The 10,106-nt window shown below is 42.1% G+C and overlaps 1 non-coding gene across 1 annotated transcript; it reads right to left on the bottom strand.

The window, feature by feature from the left end:
• Positions 1–9,570: 9,570 nt before the first annotated feature.
• On the bottom strand, positions 9,571–9,677 carry LOC132655718 (U6 spliceosomal RNA). The gene has a single exon (XR_009593502.1). It is a non-coding gene; the product is annotated as a U6 spliceosomal RNA (small nuclear RNA).
• Positions 9,678–10,106: the final 429 nt, after the last annotated feature.

The raw sequence follows: 10,106 nt of genomic DNA, 5'->3' as shown, positions 1-10,106 counted from the left end.
GGAGAACTAAGTTTGGGAATGTCTCTCAGAAGGCACTCACTGCGTTTTGGAGATAGGTGTGGACACTGGTTAGGATTAGGTCTGGAATGAGACCTACAGTTATTACACATATTGGCCTGAAGTTTGGAGATATCATTAGTCAAGGAGCATAAGGAAAGCATGTACTAGACCTGAGGTCTCCCTTCAGTGCCAAAAAGAAAAGAAAAAAACAAACAAAAAACAACTTACTTCCCATTATGAAAGCACATATTGCTTCTATTCATTCCCCCAGAAAAAGAATGCAATGTAAGTCTTCATTTCTTTAAAAAATTTTTTTTAAAAAAGTATGGTGTGTTTGTGTGTGTGTGTGTGTGTGTGTGTGAGAGAGAGAGAGAGAGAGAGAGAGAGTCACAGGTGATTGTAAGTTGCCCAAAATGGGAGCTGGGACTTGTAATTGTTATGGGACATATTAAATAATGACAATTAGGCATACAACAGATCTTATATGAAAGAGGTTTATTAGATGGAAGTGAAGAGAGGGAGAGAAGGGAGAGTAGGACATGATGGGGAGAAAGGAGAGGGTTGCCCCAACGGAGAAAGGGGAGAGGGCCAAGAGAGGCCAAGAGAAGGGGATCAAGAAAGAAGGGACAAAGAGAGGAGAGACCAAGAGAGGGACCACATGGCCGGCTGGTCTCTTTAAGGGGGAAGGTAACCATGCATTCCAGGTGTGGCCACCTGGCCAGCGACAGGATGACATCATAAGATGCTAGGCAACCCAGGAGCAGGTTTATTTCCAAAATCCTAACAGGACTCTAACACAGTTCCTTTGCAAGAGTACTGAGAGTCCTGAACTACTGGTCCATCTCTCCAGCTCTGGATTTTTCATCTCAGTCTGTAAGTTGTGGGAATTCTTGTGTGTGTTTTCTGGGGGCTGCCAGATCATCAGTCTGGATGAATAGCCAAGCACCAGAATTTAGAAGATGCTTTCTGAGTTCTTCTAAGGAATTGGTGGGACTGAAAGCCAGTGTGTGAAAAGTAAGAAGATGATGGTGAGCCTTCAAAAGAAATCAGGGAGAGAGAGAGAGAGAGAGAGAGAGAGAGAGAGAGAGAGAGAGAGAGAGAGAGAGAATATGATATTCTTGAAGCGAAGCCAAATGCAGCAAATGTTCATGAAAGGATTTCTCAGCTGTACAAAGCAGTACCGTGAAGGAGACAAAAACAGCAGATCATTTCTTTCGTCAGTGTGAAGGTTACTGCTTACCTTGACAAGGGGATGAAGGCCAAATGGAGTTGGCTGTGATTAAAGGCACGTGTCACAATGCCTGGCTTATTATAATTTTTAAGATGGCAATCAGTGTGTCTGTATTGCTGAGGTTCATCTAGAAGATGGTGGAAAGGAGAGATGAAGAAGGGATAGAATACAGCTATAGGAGAAAAGCTTTAATGTGAAAAGAAGGCGGTCCTCATCAGACAAAGGACTCAGAGGAGGAGGTCAGCTCACCTGCTGACTGGGAGGGCATCTGATTAAGCAGAGTTCCTGATGGGGAATCCCCACTAGAGCAAGACTTCGAGTTGCTCTTGAGCAGAAGTCAGGAGTACTTGGAAGTCCCAAAGACAGGACATTTTAGATAGTCAGAGCCAGGGGCTGGGAAATGTCATAGGGTTGGCAGGTTTAAAACTGACCTATAAGCCATGACTGCTTCCTTCAAGTCTCCCATCTTTCTTAGGTGTAGGGTGGTTTGTACAGGCAACGGGTTTAGTGAAAACCAGGTTACTGTTTTTGTCTTATGTTTCTACCTCTCTGCCAGATGAATGTAATGAAGAGAAAAAGAAGAAAGAAAGCTGAGGGCACATACAAGATTCTGTGACATCTAGCTTGGTGAATAAACAACTTTCCTGAGCATGGAGAGTCATGGGGGAGCTGTGCCACTGAACTCTCACCTGGTCAACCTTTTAAGTCTTATATACTTTGGCATTGCTAAGAGCTTTTTGCAGCTGGGGCAGGAGTGAGCTGTGACTTCAGTCACAGGGGAGTGTCCTGAGACACTCCTGCCTCCCTCCCAGAAGGAATGTTAACAGCGCCATTACCTTAGATTTGGCTATCTGCTGTGCGGTCCTGTTTATTTCATTGCCATGGCTGTAAGCCGAGGTCTCCAGAAGGTCCTCACAGTTACTGGCTTCATAGCAGTGCTGGTTATGTAGCCCAAAGGAAACTACCCATGCATCCCAAGGGCAGTGCTAGCTCAGGCCACTCAGCTCAGCCTTGGTACTGCTGTTTCATTCTGTAGCTGCCCTTGTGGCCTTGCTCAGTGTGCTCAGCTTCAGTTTCAGGAATGTTCAGGGCTTCTGGCCCACTAACATTATGTGCTCATGGCCCAGGCCTCTGTGGTCGGCCAGAAGTTAACATTGGCTGAGTCTTGGGATGGGAGTTTGCACCCACTGTATACCCTGTTTGCTGCAATAGGTGAAAATGTCTATAACTTGATTCCAGCCTTACTTTGAGAATCTTAATTTTTTGTATATCTTGACCCTTCTTTATTAAATAACTGGGCAGGCAAAGTCACTGATGGTTGCTGAGCACTGTGTGTCCCCTAGGTGAGGAATCCACAACTAGTGGGAGAATATTGAAGGAGCACCCAATACAGAAAGGGACACCTTGTCACCCTCCTGTCAACCTTAGGGAAGTCATGGAATCCTTGAACAAACTCATGTAGCTTAAGGCTCTGTGTAAGCTGTAAACTGCACACTTAACATGTGTGATACTTTTCCAGAAGATTAAAGAGCCTTCAAATGCAAGTGACAGCATAGGCTGACAAACGATTTTAGTTCCAGATCTGTGTCTGTCTTCAGAAAAATCTGGCCTCACCTTGGCTTCAGGCTAACTACAGACAACAAAGCTCTCTGACTACATTTAGTAAGAAAATTAATAAGTGCCATATTCAGCATTTTGTTGCAGCTATAGATTAGCTTTTAACAAATGAAGCTTTAGCTTTGGTGGAGCCTCAAGGTGGTCCTTGCTCTGGTGAATCTGTCTTAGTCTGTGGGCACTGAGTGAACCCCGGGGCTGCAGAGACCCACTATGTTGGGAATGATGCCTAGGCAGCCACCTTTAGTAAAGTCCATGATCTTAAGAAGAAATTCCAGGGCTCAGAAGCCCCACCAGTGTTTTCACTGAATACCACACATAGGAAGAACCCATTTCCCTAGGTTAGTAAGTGATAGATACCTGTCAACAGTATATCACTCCCTAGAGTTTTTCTCTTGTTTTATTTCCTCCCTCCATCCTCTTCCCTCTCCTATTTTGGCAGGGTCATAGGTATCTTAAGTTGGCCCTGAACTCTCTTTGTAGTTAGGGACGACTTGAATGCCTTAGTCACTTATTACATTTATTTATTTGTGCATGTGCTGTGTATATATGTGTGTGTGTGTGTGCCATTCCATTCATACGGAGGTTAGAGGACAACCAATGGGAGTCAGTTCTTTTCTTCTACCATGTGGCTTCCAGGGATGAAATTCTTGTCCTCAGACTTAGCAGCCAATGCCTGAATCCACTGTGCTATCTCACCCACCCTAATCTCAACCTTTCCCTCTCTTCTTTCAACTTTTGAAGGCTGGGATACAACATGCACCAGCACTCCCAGTTGATGTGGTGCTGGAAAAGAGACCCAAGGCTTGGTGAATGCTAAGGCAAGTACTCTACCAGCAGAATTACATTCCCCCCCCATCCAAAAGAGGTGACCTAGAGTACTTGTGACTGAAAACTAGGTGTTGTCATGAAAACTAATTTATACAATGTCAGCAAGAGAAAGGAGATTTAAAAAAATGCCCTGACTGCATGCTGTGAATGTCTTACAGCATTATATTATGAAATAAGACTTATTTTCTGTATAAGCACTCCAGATGTCTAGGCTGGAAGAGAATTTAAGAAGGAATAGATAGTGTTGCTGACTTCTCTCCAAAGGGTTGTTGTATCAGTCTTTCCCTTGGTCATGTGGGTATACTTCAAATCGAACATGATTTTATTCTATTGTAACTTATTAAAATCTTTGATTTACTGAAATTTTATGCTATAATTTATGATTTAAAGTATATTTCATAGGAACAGGTAATGAAAATACAATTAAAAGTTAGATTTCTTTTGGTCTATAAAGGATAGATACAAAGTTCATATTTAATCTTTATCATTTAGGAACTAATGCTTGATTTTTTTTCACTTATTTTCTGGTAAGCCTAGGATTTTTTGGCTGATACAATATGACAGCAAGCTTTACTTATGGCATGGCATATATTTGCATCATATGTGTCATTGTTATTGAGTAAAAGTTTTCTAGTATACACACATGCACATACATAGGTTATACATCCCTATATATAAAATTCTAAAATACACATGTTCTTACATTCTAGAGGACTTGAGTGCTGACATGACACTCCAAAAATTCATATTTTGGGGGCTTGGTGATATGCGTTGGCAGGTGAAGACACTTGTGAACTTAACCCCTTAACTTAATAAGCCCTCCCATGGAGCTTATGACTTGAGGGATGAAAGGAAGTTGTATATTTAATAGCTAATGAAACAACTCTTGCCTTTTTGCTGTGAGAGCAGGGGCTGTCTCTTTTTACTCTGTGCTAACTGGGCTGGGGAAGATGCACCTAGTCTTACTGTGTGGGAGGTACTGCTGGTTGAGGTTGCAGTTCTTGCCTGGACCTCATAGCCATAATGAGCTCAGCACTAAAGGCAGCCCTCCTTCCCCTTGTCTGGGTCCCCTGCTGTCTGCCTGACTTCATTTGGAGAGTGCCTTTTGATATAGATTCCCCTGGCCATACTTGATATATGGCCTCTGACACAGTTCCCTGCTAGCTCTCCCCTTCCTGGGCCTATATGTTAATTAAGCACTGGCGTTCTCCGCTTATTAGGAGCGCACTGTATGATGCAAATCAAGCATCCTTGAAGTGCCTAGTTCCAACCAATCATGTGCACCTATTCTTGGAAACCCTCTTCTCCCCCCCCCTCCACTTCCCTAGGGGACATGTTCTCTGGAATTAAAGTTGAACTAGCTATCAGCTGATCCCGAGGTATTTGATACCTGTCTGGTTCTCACTGACCATTTCAGGCACACTTCTCATCTCCTGTCCCTCCTGATTTCGTGGGCTGCTGGGAGGCAGCCCCCAGGCAGGAGGAGATACACAGTACTGCAACTTAATATGCCAAGGGTGGTTGTTATCCATAGAAGTTCTCTCCTTTTCTGAGGAGAAAGGGAGGGAGCCATAGGGAGCGTAGGGGTGAGAGAGAAAGACTGGGAGGAGAAAAGGGAGGGAAAGCTGTGATCAGGATGTAAAGTAAATAAATAACTTAATTAATTAATCAATAATAATAATAAAAACTTGATGATCCTAATTTGATTTCTGGGTCCCATATGGTGGGAGGAGAGATTTGATTCCCACCTCTGACATCCATGTATAGATAGTGGAATGTGCCCTTCTGCCTCTAAATAAATAAATAAATAAACTTTAAAAATTTTAAAGTTTCAAAAATTTTGAATTTCAGAGCATTTGAATTTTCAGATTTGTCATGTTCTGATAGTCTATGCAAATATTTTAAAATCTGAACCATTTCTGGCTGTATGCATTTTAGACAAACAACATATAAACCCATTAATATACATATGCACATATATTCATGTATATATGTGGGTGCATATATGTATATATGTATGTATATTTAGCATGTTTCTCCTCTTCCTTTCTCTTCTTCACTACTCCTCTTCTTCACTACTTGGGATTGAACCCAGAGCCTTGTGAATGCCAAGCAGGTGCCTTAATACTGAGCTGCATCCTTAGATCACTTACTATTTTTTCATGAAGTTACATTCTATACCTAAAAGTCCTTTCTCTGTGCCTTTATTTTTGTTTGAAGTCAAGCTTTCTGACTTCTAGATATATTTTTATTCTGAGCATATGAGCTGTGGTCTCTAATTGTGAATTATTGCTGGGTGCTCAGGCCTCTGCACTTGTATACTTTTCTTCTCACCTAGCAGGTGATAATGTATGACAGACTGGAACAAAGGCTCTGTGGCAGGTGAGAATAAGTAAGAGTTCTAGAACACAGCCCCAGTGAGCCCTGCCTCTACAGCTGAAAGGAGATGGAGGCTCAAAGGGAGCTTGCATGTATGTGGCCATGGCTTGTCATGGCCATCTTAGAATCAGTTGCTGAGAACGGATAAGCCTGGAACAGTGTCAACTTATCTTCACAATTCAATATCTCAGTTGAGTGCTGTATAATCTCCATTCTCAGGAGGCAGAAGGGTTCCTTGCTTTAGACCATCCTGGGCTACAGAGTGAAACTTCATCTTGGAAAAACTCACTCTGGACACCATCTGTTCTCTCAAAATCTGTTGATACACTCCCACAATAGTGCCCAGACAGCAAGGAGATGTCCACAGTTCCTGTATCAGTCAAGCATACCAACTCCTCTCCTAGAACTGAGATAGGATGTGGTTCTACAGGCCAGTCATATTAAACAAAAAAAAAAAAAAAAAAAATGGAAGTAAATACTGTGATAGCTCTTCTGAGCTCGGGGGTTCTTGTTGTTTTGTTTGGTTTTTCTTTTCTTTCTTTCTTTTTTTTTAAATCACATCTCAGTCATAGGACCCTCCCTCTTCCTCTCTCTTCTCCTTCCAGTCCCACCTTCCCTAGTCAACAAGGAATGGAAACCAAAATGACTCTGAGATTCCATCTTACACCTGTCAGAATGGCTAAGATCAAACACTCAAGTGACAACACAGCCTGGCAAGAATGGAGAAAGGGGAACCCTCTTCCATTGCTGGTGGGAGTGCAAACTTGTATAACCACTTTGGAAATCAGTCTGGAGCTTTTTCAGAAAACTGGGAATAGCACTACCCCAAGATCCAGCTATACCACTCCTGGGCATATATCAAAAAGATTCTCTACCATACCACAAGGACATTTGCTCAACTATGTTCATAGCAGCTTTATTTGTAATAGCCAGAATCTGGAAACAACTAAGAATGGATAAAGAAACTGTGGTACATTTATACAATGGAATACTACTCAGCCATTAAAAACAAGGAAATCATGCAATTTGCAGGCAAATGGATGGAACCAGAAAGGCTTGGGGGTTTTGTTGCACATACAAGTATGATGGACACAGACTCTGGACCGCAATCTTTCCTAGTTTGGGACTTGATGACTATTATCAAAGTGTGACTGATTCCGTTCATTCTCAGTTGTGAGACAAAAGAAAAACAACCCTGTCCAGCACTCAGCTGTGTTCAGTCTCCTTCACTGGGGCAGTGTGGCTGGCTCCATCCCATGGAAAATCCTATAGTCCTCTCTTTTCTATTGGGTACTGAGGTTGCCTGCTGAGCCTGTGAATCATCAAGACGTTGACTTAAAACAACAATAACAATAAACCTTTAATGTCTTTACTTAAGGACGCTGGAGCCCAGACTACATGACTGCAGAGGGCTGACTGAACTCACAGGCTAGAGCAAAAGTTCGCTTCCTTGAAAGTAAGAGGACACATGTTCTGAAGACACCATGCAGTTTACCTTGGAATATCTTAGACATTAGCACAGGACTGTGGGGGTGCTGAGGGGTGAGATAGGATTGTCTGAAATTATTAAATGAAGTAGTCACATCTCACTGGGATCCAAACTATTCTCACCTTTAGTGTTGGTAGAGGCTACTCAGGGCATGTCAAATGCTTAGCAACCCATTCATGAGCACTGTGGAGACTGAAGGTGTGCGAATAAGCCTCTAGTCAGCTTGCAAAAGTCAGCAGTGCGGTACCCTCCTCCCCAGCTCCTGCCAAACCATCCTGATGCTTATTAAACATCCCTGTAAAGTAGGAGGTGGTGGTGGGACCTCCTCTTTAGCAGTAGAGCTTTCACAAGTTGCCAGTCAGCATTCTGACTGTAGGTGGCTGCAGGAGGAATAATGAAGCAAGCTAAGAAGTCCAAGGGGACTTGAAGTCATGATTATGCAGTTGCTAGTTCTTTGTAGCTTGGAACTTTATTTATGGGCTGAAGGGCTCAATGTGAGTTTACTCAGTGATTGTTAAGATGGGATTCCAGACTCAGTCTCAGAAGACATGTGTGTGAGAGAAAAATATGTCATTTGATTGACAACACCAAAGATGAGCAGGGCTGAAGTTGCTGGTATACTTAAATTTTCTGCAACAAAAGATATCTGATTTGTGAACAGAAATGTGTTGTCATTATTTACTCTAGTGATACATGCTTATAATGGGATCTGGCTGCTTTGGAGAGACACAAACAGAAAAAAACCTGCCAGTACACACTCCCTCCCTCGACTCACATGCATACACGTTTACAGATTAGCTGTTTAAGCGGTCAAGGGCAGTTAGGCCTAATTAATGTGAACCAAACCCCTTAACTTAATAAGCCCTCCCATGGACCCTATGACTTGAGGGGTGAAAGGAAGTTGTCTGTTTAATAACTAATGAAACAGCTCTTGCCTTTTTACTGTATTGATTTCTAGATTATTCATGCTTAATAATGAAGCACTATTTTAATTTGTTTCATTCACTGCTTTTTATTCTTTATGTTGAACACTTTTTAACCAAAAAAGTTAAGTCAATTTTTTGCTCTAGGAAATGAAAAAAGTATAGTTCATATGCCTTTAATAGAAGGCTTATTTTTTTTTAATTTTTTAAAATTTTTATTTTAATTACAGTTTATTTACTTTGTATCACAGCTGTAGCCCCCCTTCATTCCCTCCCATTCCCCTCTCCCTCATTGACTCCCTGCCCCTCTATAAGTCCACTGATAGGGGAGGTCCTCCTCCCCTTCCATCTGACCCTAGCTTATCAGGTCTCACCAGGACTGGCTGCAATGTCCTCCTCTGTGGCCTAGCTAGGTTGTTCCTCCTAAGGGGGAGGGAGGTGGGGAGGTCAAAGAGTTAGCCACTGAGTTCATGTCAGAGATAGTCCCTGTTTCCCTTACTAGAGTACCCACTTGGATACTGAGCTGCCATGGGCTATGTCAGAGCAGTAGTTCTAGGTTATATCCATGCATGGTCCTTGCTTGGAGAATCAGTCTCAGACAAAAACCTTTATGCCCAGATATATTTGGTCCTTGTGGAATTCCTGTCCTCTCTAGGTCTTCTTTCGTATGATTCCCTGCACTCTGCCCAAAGTTTGGTTATGAGTCTCAGCATCTGCTTTGATACACTGCTAGGTAGAGTCTTTCAGAGGCCCTCTATGGTAGGCTCCTGTCCTGTTTCTTGTTTTCTCCTATTTCTAATGTCCATCCATTTGTCTTTCTAAGTGAGGGTTGATCTTCTTACCCCAGGTCCTCGTTGTTTGGCTTACTTAGGTGTACAGATTTTAGTACTTTTATCCTATCTTGTTGGTCTAGTATCCACTTATAAGTGACTGTATATACTATGGGTGTCTTTCTGCTTCTGGGATACTTCACTCAGGATGATCTTTTCTAGTTCCCACCATTTGCCTGCAAATTTCATGATTTCCTTGTTTTTAATTGCTGAGTAGTATTCCATTGTGTAAATGTACCAGTTTCTGTATCCATTCCTCCATTGAGAGACATCAAAAATATGGAATGCTTCACAACTTTGCGTGTCATCCTTGTGCAGGGACCATGCTAATCTTCTCTGTATCTTTCCAATTTTAGTATATGTGCTGCTGAAGTGAGCACAGAAGGCTTAATTTTTTAAACTTAACTATTTCTTTTGTTGCTTATAACCCAAGAAGTACATACATTCTTTATTGGATTACTGAAACATACATACTGTGAATTGTTACTAAAGCTAAGATGGAGCATTATACAAACAGCAGCAGAAGCATGGTGTCTCAGGCCCCAGGAATAGTTCCAGTTAGAAGTGAAAAGGTTAAAAGATTCAATAACTTTGGTGTCTGTATTCAATATGTGAAAGAATTAAGAATTAAAAAAACATCTTCCTTAAGTACTCAATTTTCTTCCAAGAGGGAACTTAAAACTTAAATATTGAAATGTAATAATAAAAACTCAACTGCACAAGCCATGCCAGACTAAATCTGGCATTATTGGAGAGGGTAGGTGGGCTTAAAGTCCCCCCTCCCCCGCCCCGTCCCAGCTACGGTGCTA

The sequence above is a fragment of the Meriones unguiculatus genome, chromosome 7 (genome assembly GCF_030254825.1).
Source record: "Meriones unguiculatus strain TT.TT164.6M chromosome 7, Bangor_MerUng_6.1, whole genome shotgun sequence".
Taxonomy (NCBI): Eukaryota; Metazoa; Chordata; class Mammalia; order Rodentia; family Muridae; genus Meriones; species Meriones unguiculatus.
The sequence above is the reverse complement of the archived record's forward strand: the minus strand, read 5'-3'. Positions and strand labels throughout refer to the sequence as shown.